Genomic DNA, 21635 nt, shown 5'->3' with positions numbered 1-21635 from the left:
TAATAAAAAGGGCATAAAAAGGGTCTAAAAAGGCCTATAAAAAAAAGACTATAGGGTCTGAGCACTTGATTTTTGAGCTGCTGGTTGCAAAAACTTTATCAAGCCTGGTGACATGTGCATCGGAGAGGTCAGAGGTCAATTTTTGCATTTTAATCTCTTTTATCATGGAAAAGTGGTGTTTTTTTTTTTACCTTTTAAACTGGTATGCCTCTACTGATGGCCCGATCTCCGTCAAAGTTTGCACGCGTCTTTACAATAATGCGACGCACATGGTCAGCCGATTTGGTGAAGTTCTGCGCAGAGCAGGCAATTTTTAGTCATTTAAATGTCATTTCGCATAGGATTATATAGAGCATTTTTTTCACCTTTATAACAGTTAAAGCGCCACGGCGGCCATAAAAGTCTGCAAGCCTCTTTAGGGTCACGTGACGCATGCGCACGCGTGATTTCGTGAAGCTGTATGCAAATCAGGCAGGAAGAGGGCCGCTTTCAGGCATTTAATGGGATTTTCCATAGAAATACATCATTGTGACCCCTTTTTAACCGTTATAACGCCACCAAGTGGCCAATCGCCACGTTCTTTTTCATGCGGCCACAGAACGAGCTCTTACATATGCGTGCTGAGTTTGGTGAAAATACCTCGTTCCGTTCACGAGTTATAGCCAATTTAGTAAAAGTGGCTCCTCCCCCTTCCAACGTTTTGGCAGCCCTTAGGGACCGTGAACCCAAATTTCCACTTTTTTTTTATAACCTTTGACAATCAGACTCCAGAGAATCTTGCTGCGCTGGTTTGGTTCCGGTCGGGCCAATAACCTAGGACTAGTTTGCAAAAGTAGGTTTTGCAAAAAATCCCAAATAGCCGAAATTTTTCCCACTCTGACGAGCAAATCTGAGGCATGCGTTTTGTCCGCCTTGAGCCAAGGATTCCAGCGATATAAGGCACCCGAGGCTATGCCTTACGGTTGAGGAGTTATGAGGCGTTTCGTACTTTTGATCGCCGTTTCGTACTTTTGATCGCTGTAGCGCCCCCGTCAGGCCGATCGGGGTGTGCTTCGGTGACGTCAGTAGTCGTTGTGAGTACTACCATCCCTGCAAGTTTCAAGTCTCTACGACTTACGGTTTGGTCTGCCCGATCAGTTTAAGCTGGAGAATGATGCATCATGGGAAAATGAACAGTTACAATAGGGTTTCAGCCTGACACCTGACTTTGATTGGATTTTACTACCCCTTACTATCAATATTTTGACTTTTGGGCTCGCGACAGTGCCTAACGACCTATGTTTCCGAACTTCTGACGCTGGTTTCGTCTCGATCGGACTAGCGGTTTCGAAGATATCGGCAAAAAAGTTTTAAGCGCTAAATTACAACGGTGCACAAACCATACGGCGAAACCTGGCAAGTGTGGTATCGTTGGACTCGGCAACAATTCAGGAGTCTAATGAGATGAGTCTCGTGAAAATAAGTCAACCACGCCCAAAGTTCTGAGCCTTTTAAAAAAAAAATCTCCACTAGGCGGCGCTGTTTTCGAAACTTGTCAGGCTACTTTGGGGTATCGTGGTGATGACCCATACCGAGTTTTGCAACAATCCGTTCATGCGTTGATAAAATACAGCATTTTAGCACATAATTCAAGATGGCCGACAGCCAAAATGGCCGATATGGTAAAATTGGATATCCTTCGACTCGGCATGACGTCCCGAATCTAACGAGGCCCCTTTTATGATATTTGGACAAACGGTTCAGCAAAGAAAAGCTAAAATAGCCATTTTTCGTATCTCCAGACCAGTAGGTCTCGTAAAATTTGTTCGCGCGTTTATCGAAAACGATTAGACGAATCAACTTGATTTGCAAGATTTTTTGTCAATATTGTCTGAAGATGATCTGGTTCAATTTTCGTGCAAATCGGATGAACCGTCTAGGACGAGTTCGCAAAAGTAGGTTTTTCAGTTAATTGAAAATGGCGGGAAAATATCCAAGACGGAAAATGGCGTCATAGGGTGCAATCGAATTGGCACGAGCTCAGAAATTAGAGGAAAAAAGAATTTCGTTTCTAGCCCTTACGGTTCAAAAGTTATTAGCATAAACATGAGTACACATTTGGACAGGTGGTGGCGCTAGAGGGATTGAGATACAGACACCAAAATTGCCATGGTGATATACCAGACCATCCTCTATTAGTGTGCCAAATTTCACAACTTTTTACCATACGGTTCTATGGGCTGCCATAGACTCCCATGGCGGAAGAAAAAAAGACGGGAACGGTTTCAATAGGTGCCTTCGCACCTTCGGTGCTTGGCCCCTAATAAGAACGGGAACGGTTTCAATAGGTGCCTTCGCACCTTCGGTGCTTGGCCCCTAAATATAGCTGCAAGCAGCAATACCGGGGCCAAGCGCAAAGAAGAAGACAAGACATGCCAAAATGGCTGGCAGTGTCAGATCAACTGCAGCAATGAGCAATTAATCACGTTTTAAGATGATTTTAGGCAAAAGGCTAATAAATGCATTGTAGTCTGAGAGTGTCAGACCAACTGCAACAATTAACAATTATACAGTTTAAGAAGATTAGGCAAAATGGCTGAAATATCATATATAGAGTCACTGATAATATAAGTTAATGGTTTATCACTTTTGACCAATAGGTGGCACAGTTACGAAATTGATGTGCTGTGGTCAGAATAAGGGAACAATGACACATGCAAAGTTTGATGCCAATATGTCAAAGCATTGCAGAGATACAGCCTCAAGAGTCATTTTGGCATCATGGCTCAATTTCGTCGCTGCGGTTTACAAAAACGGTTTCATCTATTGATGCAAAATCCCTAACTTTTTGTTGACACAGTCTGAAGATGATACGATTCGATTTTGGTGGAAATTGGATAAACGGTCTAGGATGAGTTTGAAAAAGTAGGTTTTGATCAAATAAGAACATTGAGGACAGGATGTTTGACCAAATATGGCAAAATTAGTATCTATGTTCTCGGCATGAGCCAATAAATGTATTATGACCAGTTTCATTAAACTAGGCTAATTTAATCAAAAGTTATTAGCATGTTTATAAATTTTGTTATAACCTCTGACCACAAGGTGGCACTGCCCCAAAACTTTTTGAGTACCTTCAAAGCATGGTGCGGAAGACATGATTTTTGGACAAACGGTTCAAAAGTTATAAGCAAAAATAGCCATTCTTTGTATCTCCGGACCAGTAGGTGGCGCTACGCCGAAACACTGCATGTTGTCTCAGGTCATGCTTGTGATGACATGTACCAAGATTGGTTTGAATACGATAAAGCGTTGCGGAGATATTGCCTTATGAGTGTTTTTGCAACCGCTACGCAAAATTTGTGTGCGCGTTTATCGAAAACGATTTGACAAATCAACTTGATTTGCAAGATTTTTTGTCAGCATGGTCTGAAGATGATCTGGTTCAATTTTCGTGCAAATCGGACAAACCGTCTAGGACGAGTTGGCAAAAGTAGGTTTTTTGGAAAATTAAAAATGGCGGGGAAATTGTCATGACCGAAAATGACGTCATAGGGTGCAATTGAATCGGCATGAGCCAATGAATGTATTATGACCCGTTTCATTAAACTAAGCTAATTTAATCAAAAGTTATTAGCATTTTTGTAAATTTTGTTATAACCTTTGACCACAAGGTGGCACTGCCCCAAAACTTTTTGAGTACCTTCAAAGCATGGTGCGGAAGTAACATACCAAGTTTCGTAACGATATACTAATGAGTTTGTAAAATATAGCATTTTAGCACATAATTCAAAATGGCCGAGAGCCAAAATTGGCGATATGGTAAAATTGAATATTAAACAACTCGTCATGCCGTCCTGAATCTAACGAGACCACTTTTATGATTTTTGGACAAACGGTTCAAAAGTTATAAGCAAAAATAGCCATTTTGTGTATCTCCGGACCAGTAGGTGGCGCTGCGCCGAAACGCTGCATGTTGCCTCAGGTCATGCTTGTGATGACACGTACCAAGATTAGTTTGAATACAACGAAGCGTTTCGGAGATATAGCCTTAAGTGTGTTTTTGCAACCACTACGTAAACATTTTTTGCGCGTTTATCGAAAACAATTAAACGAATCAACTTGATTTGCAAGATTTTTTGTCAACATAGTCTGAAGATGATCTGGTTAAATTTTCGTGCAAATCGGATGAACCGTCTAGGACGAGTTCGCAAAAGTAGGTTTTTCAGTTAATTAAAAATGGCGGGAAAATTATTTTGACGGAAAATGACGTCCTAGGGTGTATTCAAATTGTCTTGAGCCAAGGAATCAGAGGAAAAAAGAATTTTGTTTCTAGCCCTTACGGTTCAAAAGTTATTAACATAAACATGAGTTCAATTTTGGACTGATGGTGGCGCTAGAGGGATTGAGTTAACGACTCCAAATTTGCTATGGTGACATTTCAGACTGTCCTCTATGAGTGTGCCAAATTTCACAACTTTTTACCATACGGTTCTATGGGCTGCCATAGACTTTGTGGCGGAAGAAGAAGAAGAAGATGAAATATAGCTGCAAGCAGCAATACCGGGGCCAAGCGCAAAGAAGAAGACAAGACATGCCAAAATGGCTGGCAGTGTCAGATCAACTGGAGCAATGAGCAATTAATCACGTTTTAAGATGATTTTAGGCAAAAGGCTGAAAAATGCATTGTAGTCTGACAGTGTCAGACCAACTGCAACAATGAACAATTATACAGTTTAAGAAGATTAGGCAAAATGGCTGAAATATCATATATAGAGTCACTGATAATATAAGTTGATGGTTTTTCACTTTTGACCAATAGGTGGCACAGTTACAAAATGTATGTGGTGTGGTCAGAATAAGGGAACAATGACACATGCAAAGTTTGATACCAATATGTCAAAGCATTGCAGAGATACAGCCTCAAGAGTCATTTTGGCATCATGTCTCAAATTCGTCGCTGCGGTTTACAAAAACGGTTTCATCTATTGATGCAAAATCCCTAACTTTTTGTTGACACAGTCTGAAGATGATACGATTCGATTTTGGTGGAAATCGGACAAACGGTCTAGGATGAGTTTGAAAAAGTAGATTTTGATCAAATAAGAACATTGAGGACAGGATGTTTGACCAAATATGGCAAAATTAGTATCTATCAGTTTAAGAAGATTAGGTAAAATGGCTGAAATATCATATATAGAGTCACTGATAATATAAGTTAATGGTTTATCACTTTTGACCAATAGGTGGCACAGTTACGAAATTGATGTGGTGTGGTCAGAATAAGGGAACAATGACACATGCAAAGTTTGATGCCAATATGTCAAAGCATTGCAGAGATACAGCCTCAAGAGTCATTTTGGCATCATGCCTCAACTTCGTCGCTGCGGTTTACAAAAACGGTTTCATCTATTGATGCAAAATCCCTAACATTTTGTCGGCACAGTCTGAAGATGATATTTCATTTTGGTGGAAATCAGACAAACGGTCTAGGACGAGTTAAAAAAGGTAGGTTTTTAGCAAATAACAAGATGGAAGACAAGAAGGTTTGCCAAATATGGTAAAATGGGTATCCATGTTCTCGGCCTGAGCCAAGGAATGTATTATGGCCAGTTTCATTAAACTAGGCTAATTTAATCAAAAGTTATTAGCATTTTTGTAAATTTTGTTATAACCTTTGACCACAAGGTGGCACTGCCTCAAAACTTTTTGAGTACCTTCAAAGCATGGTGCGGAAGACACACACTGAGTTTCGTAACGATACACTAATGCATTCGTAAAATGTAGCATTTTTTGACAATTTTCAAAATGGCTGACAGCCAAAATTGCCAATATGGTAAATATTGGCATGCCGTCCTGAATCTAACGAAACACCTTTTATGATTTTTGGACAAACGGTTCAAAAGTCATAAGCAAAAATATCCATTTTTTGTATCTCCGGACCAGTAGGTGGCGCTGTGCCGAAATGCTGCATGTTGCCTCAGGTCATGCTTGTGATGACATATACCAAGATTGGTTTGAATACGATAAAGCGTTGCGGAGATATAGCCTTATGAGTGTTTTTGCAACCACCACGCAAAATTTGTGTGCGCGTTTATCAAAAACGATTTGACAAATCAACTTGATTTGCAAGATTTTTTGTCAGCATGGTCTGAAGATGATCTGGTTCAATTTTCGTGCAAATCGGACAAACCGTCTAGGACGAGTTCGTAAAAGTAGGTTTTTTGGAAAATTAAAAATGGCGGGGAAATTATCATGACCGAAAATGACTTCATAGGGTGCAATTAAATCGGCATGAGCCAATGAATGTATTATGACCAGTTTCATTTAACTAAGCTAATTTAATCAAAAGTTATTAGCATTTTTGTAAATTTTGTTATAACCTTTGACCACAAGGGGGCACTGCCCCAAAACTTTTTGAGTACCTTCAAAGCATGGTGCGGAAGACACATACCAAGTTTCGTAACGATAGACTAATGAGTTTGTAAAATATAGTATTTTAGCACATAATTCAAAATGGCCGACAGCCAAAATGGCCGATTTGGTAGAATTTAATATCAGATGACTCTGCATGCCTTCCTGAATCTAACGAGACCACTTTTATGATTTTTGGACAAACGGTTCAAAAGTTATAAGCAAAAATAGCCATTTTTCATATCTCCGGACCAGTAGGTGGCGCTGCGCCGAAACACTGCATGTTGCCTCAAGTCATGCTTGTGATGACATGTACCAAGTTTGGTTTGAATACGATAAAGCGTTGCGGAGATATTGCCTTAAGTGTGTTTTTGCAACCGCTACGTAAAATTTGTTTGCGCGTTTATCGCAAATGATTTGACGAATCAACTTGATTTGCAAGATTTTTTGTCAGCATGGTCTGAAGATGATCTGGTTCAATTTTCGTGCAAATCGGATGAACCGTCTAGGACGAGTTTGTAAAAGTAGGTTTTTCGGAAAATTAAAAATGGCGGGAAAATTTTTATGACGGAAAATGACGTCATAGTGTCCAATCGAATCGTCTTAGGCCAAGGAATCAGAGGAAAAAAGAATTTTGTTTCTAGCCCTTATGGTTCAAAAGTTATTAGCATAAACATGAGTCAAATTTTGGACTGATGGTGGCGCTAGAGGGATTGAGTTAGAGACTCCAAACTTGCTATGGAGACACTTGAGACCGTCCTCTATAAGTGTGCCGAATTTCATAACTTTTTACCATACGGTTCTATGGGCTGCCATAGACTTCGTGGCGGAAGAAGAAGAAGAAGAAGAAGATGAATAATAATAATAATAGGAACGGGAACGGTTTCAATAGGTGCCTTCGCACCTTCGGTGCTTGGCCCCTAATAATAATAATAATAGGAACGGGAACGGTTTCAATAGGTGCCTTCGCACCTTCGGTGCTTGGCCCCTAATAATAATAGGAACGGGAACGGTTTCAATAGGTGCCTTCGCACCTTCGGTGCTTGGCCCCTAATAATAAGAACGGGAACGGTTTCAATAGGTGCCTTCGCACCTTCGGTGCTTGGCCCCTAATTAAAGGCATTTTAAGATGATTTTAGGCCTTAATGGCTGAAAAATCATATATACAGTCACTAATAATATGATTTAATGGTTTGTCACTTTTGACCAATAGGTGGCGCAGTAACGAAATTGATGTGGTGTGGTCAGAGTGAGATGACAATGACAAAGGCAAAGTTTGGTGTCATTATGTCAAAGCAGTGCAGAGATACAGCCTCAAGAGTCATTTTGGCATCATGGCTCAACTTTGTCGCTGCAGTATATGAAAACGGTTTTGTCTGTTGACACGAAATTAATAACTTTTTGCTGTAATAGTCTGAAGATGTTACGATTCGATTTTGGTGAAAATCAGGCAAATAGACTAGGAGGAGTTCGAAAAAGTAGGTTTCTGAAGGAAATCAAAATGGCGAACAGAATGTTTGGCCAAATATGGCAAAATTGGGATCTATGTTCTTGGCATGACCCAAGGAATATATTGAAACCATTTTTATGACAATAGTCAAATTTAATCAAAAGTTATTAGCATTATTGGAAAATTCACTATAACTTTTGTCCACAAGGTGGCGCTGCCTTGAAACTTTTTGTGTACTTTCAGGGCTTGGTGACAAAGACACACACCGAGTTTCGTAACGATACGCCAATGCGTTTGTAAAACATAGCACTTTCTGACAAAATTAAAAATGGCCGACGCCCAAAATGGTTGATATGGGAAAATTGGGTATGGTTTGACTCGGCGTGATGCCCCGACTCTAAAGAGACCAGTTTTGTGATATTTGGCTAAAGCGTTCTTAAGTTATAATCCAAAATATCCAATTTCTGTATCTCTGGACCACTAGGTGGCACTGCGCCGAAACGCTGCAGGCAGCCTCAGGTCATGGTTGGCATAACACACACCAAGTTTGGTAAGAATATGCTAAAGTGTTTCGGAGATAAAGCCTGACTTTCATTTTTGCATGCACTTTGTCGATTTAATTCGAGCGTTGTTCAATAACAGTTTGACTAATCATCTCGAGTCTAATACGCTTTTGTCAACAGAGTCTGAAGATGATCTGGTTCAATTTTCGTGCAAATTGGAGCAACGGCCTAGGAGGAGTTCGCAAAAGTAGTTTTTTCGGTTAATTAAAAATGGCGGGAAAATTATTATGACGGAAAATGACGTCATAGGGTGCAATCGAATCGGCTTGAGCCAAAGAATCAGAGGAAAAAAGAATTTTGTTTCTAGCCCTTATGGTTCAAAAGTTATTAGCAAAAACATGAGTCAAACTTTGGACAGGTGGTGGCGCTAGAGGGATTGTTTTAGAGATTCCAAAATTGGTGTGGTTAATGCTGGGACTGTCCTCTATCTGTGTGCCAAATTTCACAACTTTCCCGCAAGCGGTTCTATGGGCTGCCATAGACTTTCGGCGGAATAATAATAATAATAAATATAGCTGCGAGCAGCCATTAACGGGGCCAAGCGCAAATAAGCCAATATAACATGCCAACACGGCTGGGAGGTTGAGACCAACTTCAACAATGAGCAATTAAAGGCATTTTAAGATGATTTTAGGCATTAATGGCTGAAAAATCATATATACAGTCACTAATAATATGATTTAATGGTTTGTCACTTTTGACCAATAGGTGGCGCAGTAACGAAATTGATGTGGTGTGGTCAGAGTGAGATGACGATGACAAAGGCAAAGTTTGGTGTCATTATGTCAAAGCATTGCAGAGATACAGCCTCAAGAGTCATTTTGGCATCATGGCTCAACTTTGTCGCTGCAGTATATGAAAACGGTTTTGTCTGTTGACATGAAATTAATAACTTTTTGCTGTCATGGTCTGAAGATGTTACGATTCGATTTTGGTGAAAATCAGGCAAATAGTCTAGGAGGAGTTTGAAAAAGTAGGTTTCTGAAGGAAATCAAAATGGCGAACAGAATGTTTGGCCAAATATGGCAAAATTGGGATCTATGTTCTTGGCATCACCCAAGGAATCTAGTAAAACTAAAATTTTTATGACAATAGTCAAATTTAATCAAAAGTTATTAGCATTATTGGAAAATTCACTATAACTTTTGTCCACAAGGTGGCGCTGCCTTGAAACTTTTTGTGTACTTTCAGGGCTTGGTGACAAAGACACACACCGAGTTTCGTAACGATACGCCAATGCGTTTGTAAAACATAGCACTTTGTGACAAAATTCAAAATGGCCGACGCCCAAAATGGTTGATATGGGAAAATTGGATATGGCATGGCTCGGCGTGATGCCCCGACTCTAAAGAGACCAGTTTTGTGATATTTGGCTAAAGCGTTCTTAAGTTATAATCAAAAATATCAAATTTCTGTATCTCTGGACCACTAGGTGGCACTGCGCCGAAACGCTGCAAGCAGCCTCAGGTCATGGGTGGCATAACACACACCAAGTTTGGTTAGAATATGCTAAAGCGTTGCGGAGATAGAGCCTAACTTTCATTTTTGTGTGCACTTTGTCGATTTGATTTGATTTGATTTGATTTGACAGGTGGTGGCGCTAGAGGGATTGTTTTAGAGATTCCAAAATTGGTGTGGTTAATGCTGGGCCTGTCTTCTATATGTGTGCCAAATTTCATAACTTTCCCACAAGCGGTTCTATGGGCTGCCATAGACTTCGTGGCGGAATAATAATAATAATAAGAAATCTAACGATTACAATAGGTGCCTGCACCTTCGGTGCTTGGCCCCTAATAATAAGAAATCGAACGATTTCAATAGGTGCCCGCACCTTCGGTGCTTGGCCCCTAATAATAATAATAAGAACGGGAACGGTTTCAATAGGTGCCTTCGCACCTTCGGTGCTTGGCCCCTAATAATAAGAACGGGAACGGTTTCAATAGGTGCCTTCGCACCTTCGGTGCTTGGCCCCTAAATATAGCTGCAAGCAGCAATACCGGGGCCAAGCGCAAAGAAGAAGACAAGACATGCCAAAATGGCTGGCAGTGTCAGATCAACTGGAGCAATGAGCAATTAATCACGTTTAAGATGATTTTAGGCAAAAGGCTGAAAAATGCATTGTAGTCTGACAGTGTCAGACCAACTGCATCAATGAACAATTATACAGTTTAAGAAGATTAGGCAAAATGGCTGAAATATCATATATAGAGTCACTGATAATATAAGTTGATGGTTTTTCACTTTTGACCAATAGGTGGCACAGTTACGAAATTTATGTGGTGTGGTCAGAATAAGGGAACAATGACACATGCAAAGTTTGATGCCAATATGTCAAAGCATTGCAGAGATACAGCCTCAAGAGTCATTTTGGCATCATGCCTCAAATTTGTCGCTGCGGTTTACAAAAACAGTTTCATCTATTGATGCAGAATCCCTAACTTTTTGTTGACACAGTCTGAAGATGATACGATTCAATTTTGGTGGAAATTGGACAAACGGTCTAGGATGAGTTTGAAAAAGTAGGTTTTGATCAAATAAGAACATTGAGGACAGGATGTTTGACCAAATATGGCAAAATTAGTATCTATGTTCTCGGCATGAGCCAATGACTGTATTATGACCAGTTTCATTAAACTAGGCTAATTTAATCAAATGTTATTAGCATGTTTGTAAATTTTGTTATAACCTCTGACCACAAGGTGGCACTGCCCCAAAACTTTTTGAGTACCTTCAAAGCATGGTGCGGAAGACAGGATTTTTGGACAAACAGTTCAAAAGTTATAAGCAAAAATAGCCATTTTTTGTATCTCCGGACCAGTAGGTGGCGCTGCGCCGAAACGCTGCATGTTGCCTCAAGTCATGCTTGTGATGACATATACCAAGATTGGATTGAACACGATAAAGCATTGTGGAGATATAGGCTTATGAGTGTTTTTGCAACCGCTACGCAAAATTTGTGTGCGCATTTATCGAAAACGATTTGACAAATCAACTTGATTTGCAAGATTTTTTGTCAGCATGGTCTGAAGATGATCTGGTTCAATTTTCGTGCAAATCGGACAAACCGTCTAGGACGAGTTCGTAAAAGTAGGTTTTTTGGAAAAATAAAAATGGCGGGGAAATTATCATGACCGAAAATGACATCATAGGTTGCAATTGAATCGGCATGAGCCAATGACTCTATTATGACCAGTTTCAATATACTAGGCTAATTTAATCAAAAGTTATTAGCATTTTTGTCAAGTTTGTTATATCTTTTGACCACAAGGTGGCACTGCCCTAAAACTTTTTGAGTACCTTCAGGGCATAGCAAGGAAGTCACATACCGAGTTTAGTAACAATATACTAATGCATTTGTAAAATATAGCATTTTTTGACAAAATTCAAAATGGCCGACAGCCAAAATGGCCGATATGGTAAAATTGAATATCAGACGACTCGGCATGCCGTCCTGAATGTAACGAGACCACTTTTATGATTTTTGGACAAACAGTTCAGAAGTTATAAGCAAAAATAGCAATTTTTCGTATCTCCGGACCAGTAGGTGGTGCTGCGCCGAAACGCTGTATGTTGCCTCAAGTCATGCTTGTGATGACATGTACCAAGTTTGGTTTGAATACGATAAAGCGTTGCGGAGATATTGCCTTAAGAGTGTTTTTGCAACCGCTACGTAAAATTTGTTTGCGCGTTTATCGCAAATGATTTGACGAATCAACTTGATTTGCAAGATTTTTTGTTAGCATGGTCTGAAGATGATCTGGTTCAATTTTCGTGCAAATCGGATGAACCGTCTAGGACGAGTTCGTAAAAGTAGGTTTTTCGGAAAATTAAAAATGGCGGGAAAATTTTTATGACGGAAAATGATGTCATAGGGTGCAATCGAATCGTCTTGAGCCAAGGAATCAGAGGAAAAAATAATTTTGTTTCTAGCCCTTATGGTTAAAAAGTTATTAGCATAAACATGAGTTTAATTTTGGACTGATGGTGGCGCTAGAGGGATTGAGTTAGAGACTCCAAATTTGCTATGGTGACTTGTCAGACTGTCCTCTATGAGTGTGCCAAATTTCACAACTTTTTACCTTACGGTTCTATGGGCTGCCATAGACTTCGTGGCGGAAGAAGAAGAAGAAGAAGAAGAAGAAGAAGATGAATAATAAATATAGCTGCAAGCAGCAATACCGGGGCCAAGCGCAAAGAAGAAGACAAGACATGCCAAAATGGCTGGCAGTGTCAGATCAACTGGAGCAATGAGCAATTAATCACGTTTTAAGATGATTTTAAGCAAAAGGCTGAAAATGCATTGTAGTCTGAGAGTGTCAGACCAACTGCAACAATTAACAATTATACAGTTTAAGAAGATTAGGCAAAATGGCTGAAATATCATATATTGAGTCACTGATAATGTAAGTTAATGGTTTATCACTTTTGACCAATAGGTGGCACAGATACGAAATTGATGTGGTGTGGTCAGAATAAGGGAACAATGACACATGCAAAGTTTGATGCCAATATGTCAAAGCATTGCAGAGATACAGCCTCAAGAGTAATTTTGGCATAATGGCTCAACTTCGTCGCTGCGGTTTACAAAAACGGTTTCATCTATTGATGCAAAATCCCTAACTTTTTGTTGACAGTCTGAAGATGATACGATTCGATTTTGGTGGAAATTGGACAAACGGTCTAGGATGAGTTTGAAAAAGTAGGTTTTGATCAAATAAGAACATTGAGGACAGGATGTTTGACCAAATATGGAAAAATTAGTATCTCTGTTCTCGGCATGAGCCAATGACTGTATTATGACCAGTTTCATTAAACTAGGCTAATTTAATCAAAAGTTATTAGCATGTTTGTAAATTTTGTTATAACCTCTGACCACAAGGTGGCACTGCCCCAAAACGTTTTGAGTACCTTCAAAGCATGGTGCGGAAGACATGATTTTTGGACAAACAGTTCAAAAGTTATAAGCAAAAATAGCCATTTTTTGTATCTCCGGACCAGTAGGTGGCGCTGCGCCGAAACGCTGCATGTTGCTTCAGGTCATGCTTGTGATGACATATACCAAGATTGGTTTGAATACGATAAAGCGTTGTGGAGATATAGGCTTATGAGTGTTTTTGCAACCGCTACGCAAAATTTGTGTGCGCGTTTATCGAAAACGATTTGACAAATCAACTTGATTTGCAAGATTTTTTGTCAGCATGGTCTGAAGATGATCTGGTTCAATTTTCGTGCAAATCGGACAAACCGTCTAGGACGAGTTTGCAAAAGTAGGTTTTTTGGATAATTAAATATGGCGGGGAAATTATCATGACCGAAAATGACGTCATAGGGTGCAATTGAATCGGCATGAGCCAATGAATGTATTATGACCAGTTTCATTATACTAAGCTAATTAAATCAAAAGTTATTAGCATTTTTGTCAAGTTTGTTATAACTTTTGACCACAAGGTGGCACTGCCCCAAAACTTTTTGAGTACCTTCAGGGCATGGAGTGGAAGTCACATACCGAGTTTAGTAACAATACACTAATGCATTTGTAAAATATAGCATTTTAGCACATAATTCAAAATTGCCGACAGCCAAAATGGCCGATATGGTAAAATTGAATATCAGACGACTCGGCATGCCGTCCTGAATGTAACGAGACCACTTTTATGATTTTTGGACAAACAGTTCAGAAGTTATAAGCAAAAATAGCAATTTTTCGTATCTCCGGACCAGTAGGTGGCGCTGCGCCGAAACGCTGTATGTTGCCTCAAGTCATGCTTGTGATGACATGTACCAAGTTTGGTTTGAATACGATAAAGCGTTGCGGAGATATTGCCTTAAGTGTGTTTTTGCAACCGCTACGTAAAATTTGTTTGCGCGTTTATCGCAAATGATTTGACAAATCAACTTGATTTGCAAGATTTTTTGTCAGCATGGTCTGAAGATGATCTGGTTCAATTTTCGTGCAAATCGGATGAATCGTCTAGGACGAGTTCGTAAAAGTAGGTTTTTCGGAAAATTAAAAATGGCGGGAAAATTTTTATGACGGAAAATGACGTCATAGGGTGCAATCGAATCGTCTTTAGCCAAGGAATCAGAGGAAAAAAGAATTTTGTTTCTAGCCCTTATGGTTCAAAAGTTATTAGCATAAACATGAGTCAAATTTTGGACTGATAGTGGCGCTAGAGGGATTGAGTTTGAGACTCCAAATTTGCTATGGTGACATTTCAGACTGTCCTCTATTAGTGTGCCAAATTTCACAACTTTTTACCATACGGTTCTATGGGCTGCCATAGACTTCGTGGCGGAAGAAGAAGAAGAAGATGAAATATAGCTGCAAGCAGCAATACCGGGGCCAAGCGCAAAGAAGAAGACAAGACATGCCAAAATATGCTGGCAATGTCAGATCAACTGCAGCAATGAGCAATTAAAGACCTATTAAGGTGATTTTAGGCAAAATAGCTGTAAAAGGATAAATACAGTCAATAAATAATGATTTAATGATTTATCACTTACAACCAATAGGTGGCACAGTTACGAAATTGATGTGGTGTGGTCAGAATAAGGGAACAATGACACATGCAAAGATTGGTGTCAATATATCAAAGCAGAGTGTCAATATAGTGTCAATATGTCATTGCAGAGATATAGCCTCAAGAGGCCTTTTCATTATAAGTATGGACCACATGGCGGTGCTGTTTAGAAACCGTTTAAGCAGCTTAAAGGCATGGTGCTGATGGCCAATTTCAAGTTTCGTAATGATACACCAATTCATTTGTGAAGCATAGCATTTTATATCATAAAACTGCATTGTAGTCAATGGGAATTTCATGTTTTGTTCTATTATAGCGCAACCAAGTGGCACAATCCAATCATTTTTTTTATGTGTCCTTGGAGTGAGCCCATACATGTCTGTGTCAATTTTGGTGAAAATATCTTGTTTAGTTTTGGAGTTATATACATTTATATGAAAAAAAACACATAAAAAATGACTGACACCTGACTTTGATTGGATTTTACACCCCCTTACTATCAATATTTTGACATTTGGTCATTAGCGTATAGCTATCGACCTATATTTCCGAACTTCTGATGCTGGTTTCGTCTCGATCGGACTAGCGGTTTCGAAGATATCAGCTAATGTTTTTAAAGTGCTAAATTACAACGCTGCACAAATAATACGCCGAAACCTGGCAAGTCTGGTATCGTTGGACTCTGCGAGGATTCAGGACACAAAAAGAGTTACTCTCATGAAAATAAGTCAATCTCACCTAAAGTTATAAGCATTTGAAAAAAAAAATTCACCACTAGGTGGCGCTGTTTCGAAACTTCTTGGCCTCATTCAGGGCACCGTGTTGATGACCCAAACCGAGTTTCGTAACAATCCGTTCATGTGTTCATAAAATACAGCATTTTAGCACATAATTCAAAATGGCCGGCAGCCAAAATAGCCGATATGGTAAAATTGAATATCAGACGACTCGGCATGCCGTTCTGAATGTAACGAGACCACTTTCATGATTTTTGGACAAACGGTTCAAAAGTTATAAGCAAAAAGAGCCATTTGTTGTATCTCCGGACCAGTAGGTGGCGCTGCGCCGAAACGCTGCATGTTGCCTCATGTTATGCTTGTGATGACATGTACCAAGTTTGGTTTGAACACGATAAAGCGTTGCGGAGATATTGCCTTAAGTGTGTTTTTGCAACCGCTACGTAAAAATTTGTTTGCGCGTTTATCGCAAACAATTTGACGAATCAACTTGATTTGCAAGATTTTTTGTCAACATGGTCTGAAGATGATCTGGTTCAATTTTCGTGCAAATCGGATGAACCGTCTAGGACGAGTTTGCAAAAGTAGGTTTTTCGGTTAATTGAAAATGGCGGGGAAATATTCAAGATGGAAAATGGCGTCATAGGGTGCTATCGAATTGGCATGAGCTCAGAAATTAGAGGAAAAAAGAATTTCGTTTCTAGCCCATACGGTTCAAAGTTATTAGCATAAACATGAGTACACATTTGGACAGGTGGTGGCGCTAGAGGGATTGAGATAGAGACACCAAAATTGCTATGGTGACAGATCAGACCGTCCTCTATTAGTGTGCCAAATTTCACAACTTTTTACCATACGGTTCTATGGGCTGCCATAGACTCCCATGGCGGAAGAAAAAAAAACAGGAACGTTTTCAATAGGTGCCTTCGCATTTTCGGTGCTTGGCCCCTAATAAAAAGGGCATAAAAAGGGTCTAAAAAGGCCTATAAAAAAAAGACTATAGGGTTTGAGCGCTTGATTTTTGAGCTGCGGGTTGCAAAAACTTTATCAAGCATGGTGACATGTGCATCGGAGAGGTCAAAGGTAAATTTTTACATTTTCAGCTCATTTATCATGGAAAAGTGGTGGGGTTTTTTTACCTTTTAAACTGGTATGCCTCTACTGATGGCCCGATCTCCGTCAAAGTTTGCACGCGTCTTTACAATAATGCGTCGCACATGCTCAGCCGATTTGGTGAAGTTCTGCGCAGTGCAGGCAATTTTTAGTCATTTAAATGTCATTTTGCATAGGATATTATAGAGCATTTTTTTTCACCTTTATAACGGTTAAAGCGCCACGGCGGCCATAATAGTCTGCAAGCCTCTTTAGGGTCATGTGACGCATGCGCACGCGTGATTTCGTGAAGCTGTATGCAAATCAGGCAGGAAGAGGGCCGCTTTCAGGCATTTAATGGGATTTTCCATATAAATACATCATTGTGACTTCTTTTTAACCGTTATAGCGCCAACAAGTGGCCAATCGCCACGTCCTTTTTCATGCAGTCACAGAACGAGCTCTTACATATGCGTGCTGAGTTTGGTGAAAATACCTCGTTCCGTTCACGAGTTATAGCCAATTTAGTAAAAGTGGCTCCTCCCCCTTCCAACGTTTTGGCGGCCCTTAGGGGCCGTGAACCCAAATTTCCACTTTTTTTTATAACCTTTGACAATCAGACTCCAGAGAATCTCGCTGCGCTGGTTTGGTTCCGGTCGGGCCAATAACCTAGGACTAGTTTGCAAAAGTAGGTTTTGCAAAAAATCCCAAATAGCCAAAATTTTTCCCACTCTGACGAGCAAATCCGAGGCATGCATTTTGTCCGCCTTGAGCCAAGGATTCCAGCGATACAAGGCACTCGAGGCTATGCCTTACGTTTGAGGAGTTATGAGCCGTTTCGTACTTTTGATCGCCGTTTCGTACTTTTGATCGCTGTAGCACCCCCGTCAGTTCGATCGGGGCGTGCTTCGGTGACGTCAGTAGTCGTTGTGAGTACTACAATCCCTGCAAGTTTCAAGTCTCTACGACTTACGGTTTGGTCTGCCCGATCAGTTTTAGCTGGAGAATGATGCATCATGGGAAAATGAACAGTTACAATAGGGTTTCAGCCTGACACCTGACTTTGATTGGATTTTACTACCCCTTACTATCAATATTTTGACATTTGGGCTCGCGATTGTGCCCAACGACCTATGTTTCCGAACTTCTGACGCTGGTTTCGTCTCGATCGGACTAGCGGTTTCGAAGATATCGGCAAAAAAGTTTTAAGCGCTAAATTACAACGGTGCACAAACCATACGGCGAAACCTGGCAAGTGTGGTATTGTTGGACTCGGCAATGATTCAGGAGTCTAATGAGATGAGTCTCGTGAAAATATGTCAACCACACCCAAAGTTCTGAGCCTTTTTAAAAAAAAATCTCCACTAGCGGCGCTGTTTCGAAACTTGTCAGGCTACTTTGGGGTATCGTGGTGATGACCCATACCGAGTTTTGCAACAATCCGTTCATGCGCTGATAAAATACAGCATTTTAGCACATAATTCAAGATGGGCGACAGCCAAAATGGCCGATATGGTAAAATTGGATATCCTTCAACTCGGCATGACGTCCCGAATCTAACGAGGCCCCTTTTATGATATTTGGACAAACGGTTCAGCAAAGAAAAGCTAAAATAGCCATTTTTCGTATCTCCAGACCAGTAGGTGGCACAGCGCCGAAACGCTGCATGTAGCCTCAAGTCATGCTTATGATGACATGTACCAAGTTTGGTTTGAACACGATAAAGCGTTGCGGAGATATTGCCTTAAGTGTGTTTTTGCAAACGTAATGTAAAATTTGTTCGCGCGTTTATCGAAAACGATTAGACGAATCAACTTGATTTGCATGATTTTTTGTCAATATTGTCTGAAGATGATCTGGTCCATTTTTAGTGCAAATCGGATGAACCGTCTAGGACGAGTTCGCAAAAGTAGGTTTTTCGGTTAATTGAAAATGGCAGGGAAATATCCAAGACGGAAAATGACGTCATAGGGTGCAACCGAATTGGCACGAGCTCAGAAATTAGAGGAAAAAAGAATTTCGTTTCTAGCCCTTACGGTTCAAAAGTTATTAGCATAAACATGAGAACACATTTGGACAGGTGGTGGAGCTAGAGGGATTGAGATAGAGACACCAAAATTGCCATGGTGACATACCAGACCATCCTCTATTAGTGTGCCAAATTTCACAACTTTTTACCATACGGTTCTATGGGCTGCCATAGACTCCCATGGCGGAAGAAAAAAAGACGGGAACGGTTTCAATAGGTGCCTTCGCACCTTTGGTGCTTGGCCCCTAATAAAAAGGGCATAAAAAGGGTCTAAAAAGGCCTATAAAAAAAAGACTATAGGGTCTGAGCACTTGATTTTTGAGCTGCTGGTTGCAAAAACTTTATCAAGCCTGGTGACATGTGCATCGGAGAGGTCAAAGGTCAATTTTTGCATTTTCCGCTCATTTATCATGGAAAAGTGGTGTTTTTTTTTTTTACCTTTTAAACTGGTATGCCTCTACTGATGGGCCGATCTCCGTCAAAGTTTGCACGCGTCTTTACAATAATGCGACGCACATGCTCAGCCGATTTGGTGAAGTTCTGCGCAGAGCAGGCAATTTTTAGTCATTTAAATGTCATTTCGCATAGGATAATATAGAGCATTTTTTTCAGTTAAAGCGCCACGGCGGCCATAAAAGTCTGCAAGCCTCTTTAGGGTCACGTGACGCATGCGCACGCGTGATTTCGTGAAGCTGTATGCAAATCAGGCAGGAAGAGGGCCGCTTTCAGGCATTTAATGGGATTTTCCATAGAAATACATCATTGTGACCCCTTTTTAACCGTTATAGCGCCACCAAGTGGCCAATCTCCACGTCCTTTTTCATGCGGCCACAGAACAAGCTCTTACATATGCGTGCTGAGTTTGGTGAAAATACCTCGTTCCGTTCACGAGTTATAGCCAATTTAGTAAAAGTGGCTCCTCCCCCTTCCAACGTTTTGGCGGCCCTTAGGGACCGTGAACCCAAATTTCCACTTTTTTTTATAACCTTTGACAATCAGACTCCAGAGAATCTCGCTGCGCTGGTTTGGTTCCGGTCGGGCCAATAACCTAGGACTAGTTTGCAAAAGTAGGTTTTGCAAAAAATCCCAAATAGCCAAAATTTTTCCCACTCTGACGAGCAAATCTGAGGCATGCATTTTGTCCGCCTTGAGCCAAGGATTCCAGCGATACAAGGCACTCGAGGCTATGCCTTACGTTTGAGGAGTTATGAGCCGTTTCGTACTTTTGATCGCCGTTTCGTACTTTTGATCGCTGTAGCACCCCCGTCAGGCCGATCGGGGCGTGCTTCGGTGACGTCAGTAGTCGTTGTGAGTACTACCATCCCTGCAAGTTTCAAGTCTCTACGACTTACGGTTTGGTCTGCCCGATCAGTTTTAGCTGGAGAATGATGCATCATGGGAAAATGAACAGTTACAATAGGGTTTCAGCCTGACACCTGACTTTGATTGGATTTTACTACCCCTTACTATCAATATTTTGACATTTGAGCTCGCGATCGTGCCTAACGACCTATGTTTCCGAACTTCTGACGCTGGTTTCGTCTCGATCGGACTAGCGGTTTTTCGAAGATATCGGCAAAAAAGTTTTAAGCGCTAAATTACAACGGTGCACAAACCATACGGCGAAACCTGGCAAGTGTGGTATTGTTGGACTCGGCAACGATTCAGGAGTCTAATGAGATGAGTCTCGTGAAAATAAGTCAACCACACCCAAAGTTCTGAGCCTTTTTTAAAAAAAATCTCCACTAGGCGGCGCTGTTTCGAAACTTGTCAGGCTACTTTGGGGTATCGTGGTGATGACCCATACCGAGTTTTGCAACAATCCGTTCATGCGCTGATAAAATACAGCATTTTAGCACATAATTCAAGATGGGCGACAGCCAAAATGGCCGATATGGTAAAATTGGATATCCTTCGACTCGGCATGACGTCCCGAATCTAACGAGGCCCCTTTTATGATATTTGGACAAACGGTTCAGCAAAGAAAAGCTAAAATAGCCATTTTTCGTATCTCCAGACCAGTAGGTGGCACAGCGCCGAAACGCTGCATGTAGCCTCAAGTCATGCTTATGATGACATGTACCAAGTTTGGTTTGAACACGATAAAGCGTTGCGGAGATATTGCCTTAAGTGTGTTTTTGCAAACGTTATGTAAAATTTGTTCGCGCGTTTATCGAAAACGATTAGACGAATCAACTTGATTTGCAAGATTTTTTGTCAATATTGTCTGAAGATGATCTGGTTCAATTTTCGTGCAAATCGGATGAACCGTCTAGGACGAGTTCGCAAAAGTAGGTTTTTCGGTTAATTGAAAATGGCAGGGAAATATCCAAGACGGAAAATGACGTCATAGGGTGCAACCGAATTGGCACGAGCTCAGAAATTAGAGGAAAAAAGAATTTCGTTTCTAGCCCTTACGGTTCAAAAGTTATTAGCATAAACATGAGTACACATTTGGACAGGTGGTGGCGCTAGAGGGATTGAGATAGAGACACCAAAATTGCCATGGTGACATACCAGACCATCCTCTATTAGTGTGCCAAATTTCACAACTTTTTACCATACGGTTCTATGGGCTGCCATAGACTCCCATGGCGGAAGAAAAAAAGACGGGAACGGTTTCAATAGGTGCCTTCGCACCTTTGGTGCTTGGCCCCTAATAAAAAGGGCATAAAAGGGTCTAAAAAGGCCTATAAAAAAAAGACTATAGGGTCTGAGCACTTGATTTTTGAGCTGCTGGTTGCAAAAACTTTATCAAGCCTGGTGACATGTGCATCGGAGAGGTCAAAGGTCAATTTTTGCATTTTCAGCTCATTTATCATGGAAAAGTGTTTTTTTTTTTTTTACCTT

At 40.6% G+C, this 21635-nt stretch overlaps 1 long non-coding RNA gene across 1 annotated transcript in view; it reads left to right on the top strand.

Annotated features, from left to right (window-relative positions):
* Positions 1-21635, top strand: part of LOC307122488 — a 53621-nt gene that overhangs the window by 6518 nt on the left and 25468 nt on the right. The window contains exon 2 of the long non-coding RNA XR_013816052.1: positions 2328-2429. This is a non-coding gene — a long non-coding RNA (uncharacterized lncRNA). The remainder of the gene's footprint in view (positions 1-2327; positions 2430-21635) is intronic.

The sequence above is a fragment of the Gobio gobio genome, assembly GCF_949357685.1.
Source record: "Gobio gobio genome assembly, contig: scaffold_133, whole genome shotgun sequence".
Classification (NCBI taxonomy): domain Eukaryota; kingdom Metazoa; phylum Chordata; class Actinopteri; order Cypriniformes; family Gobionidae; genus Gobio; species Gobio gobio.
This window is presented reverse-complemented; position numbering and strand designations above follow the sequence as displayed.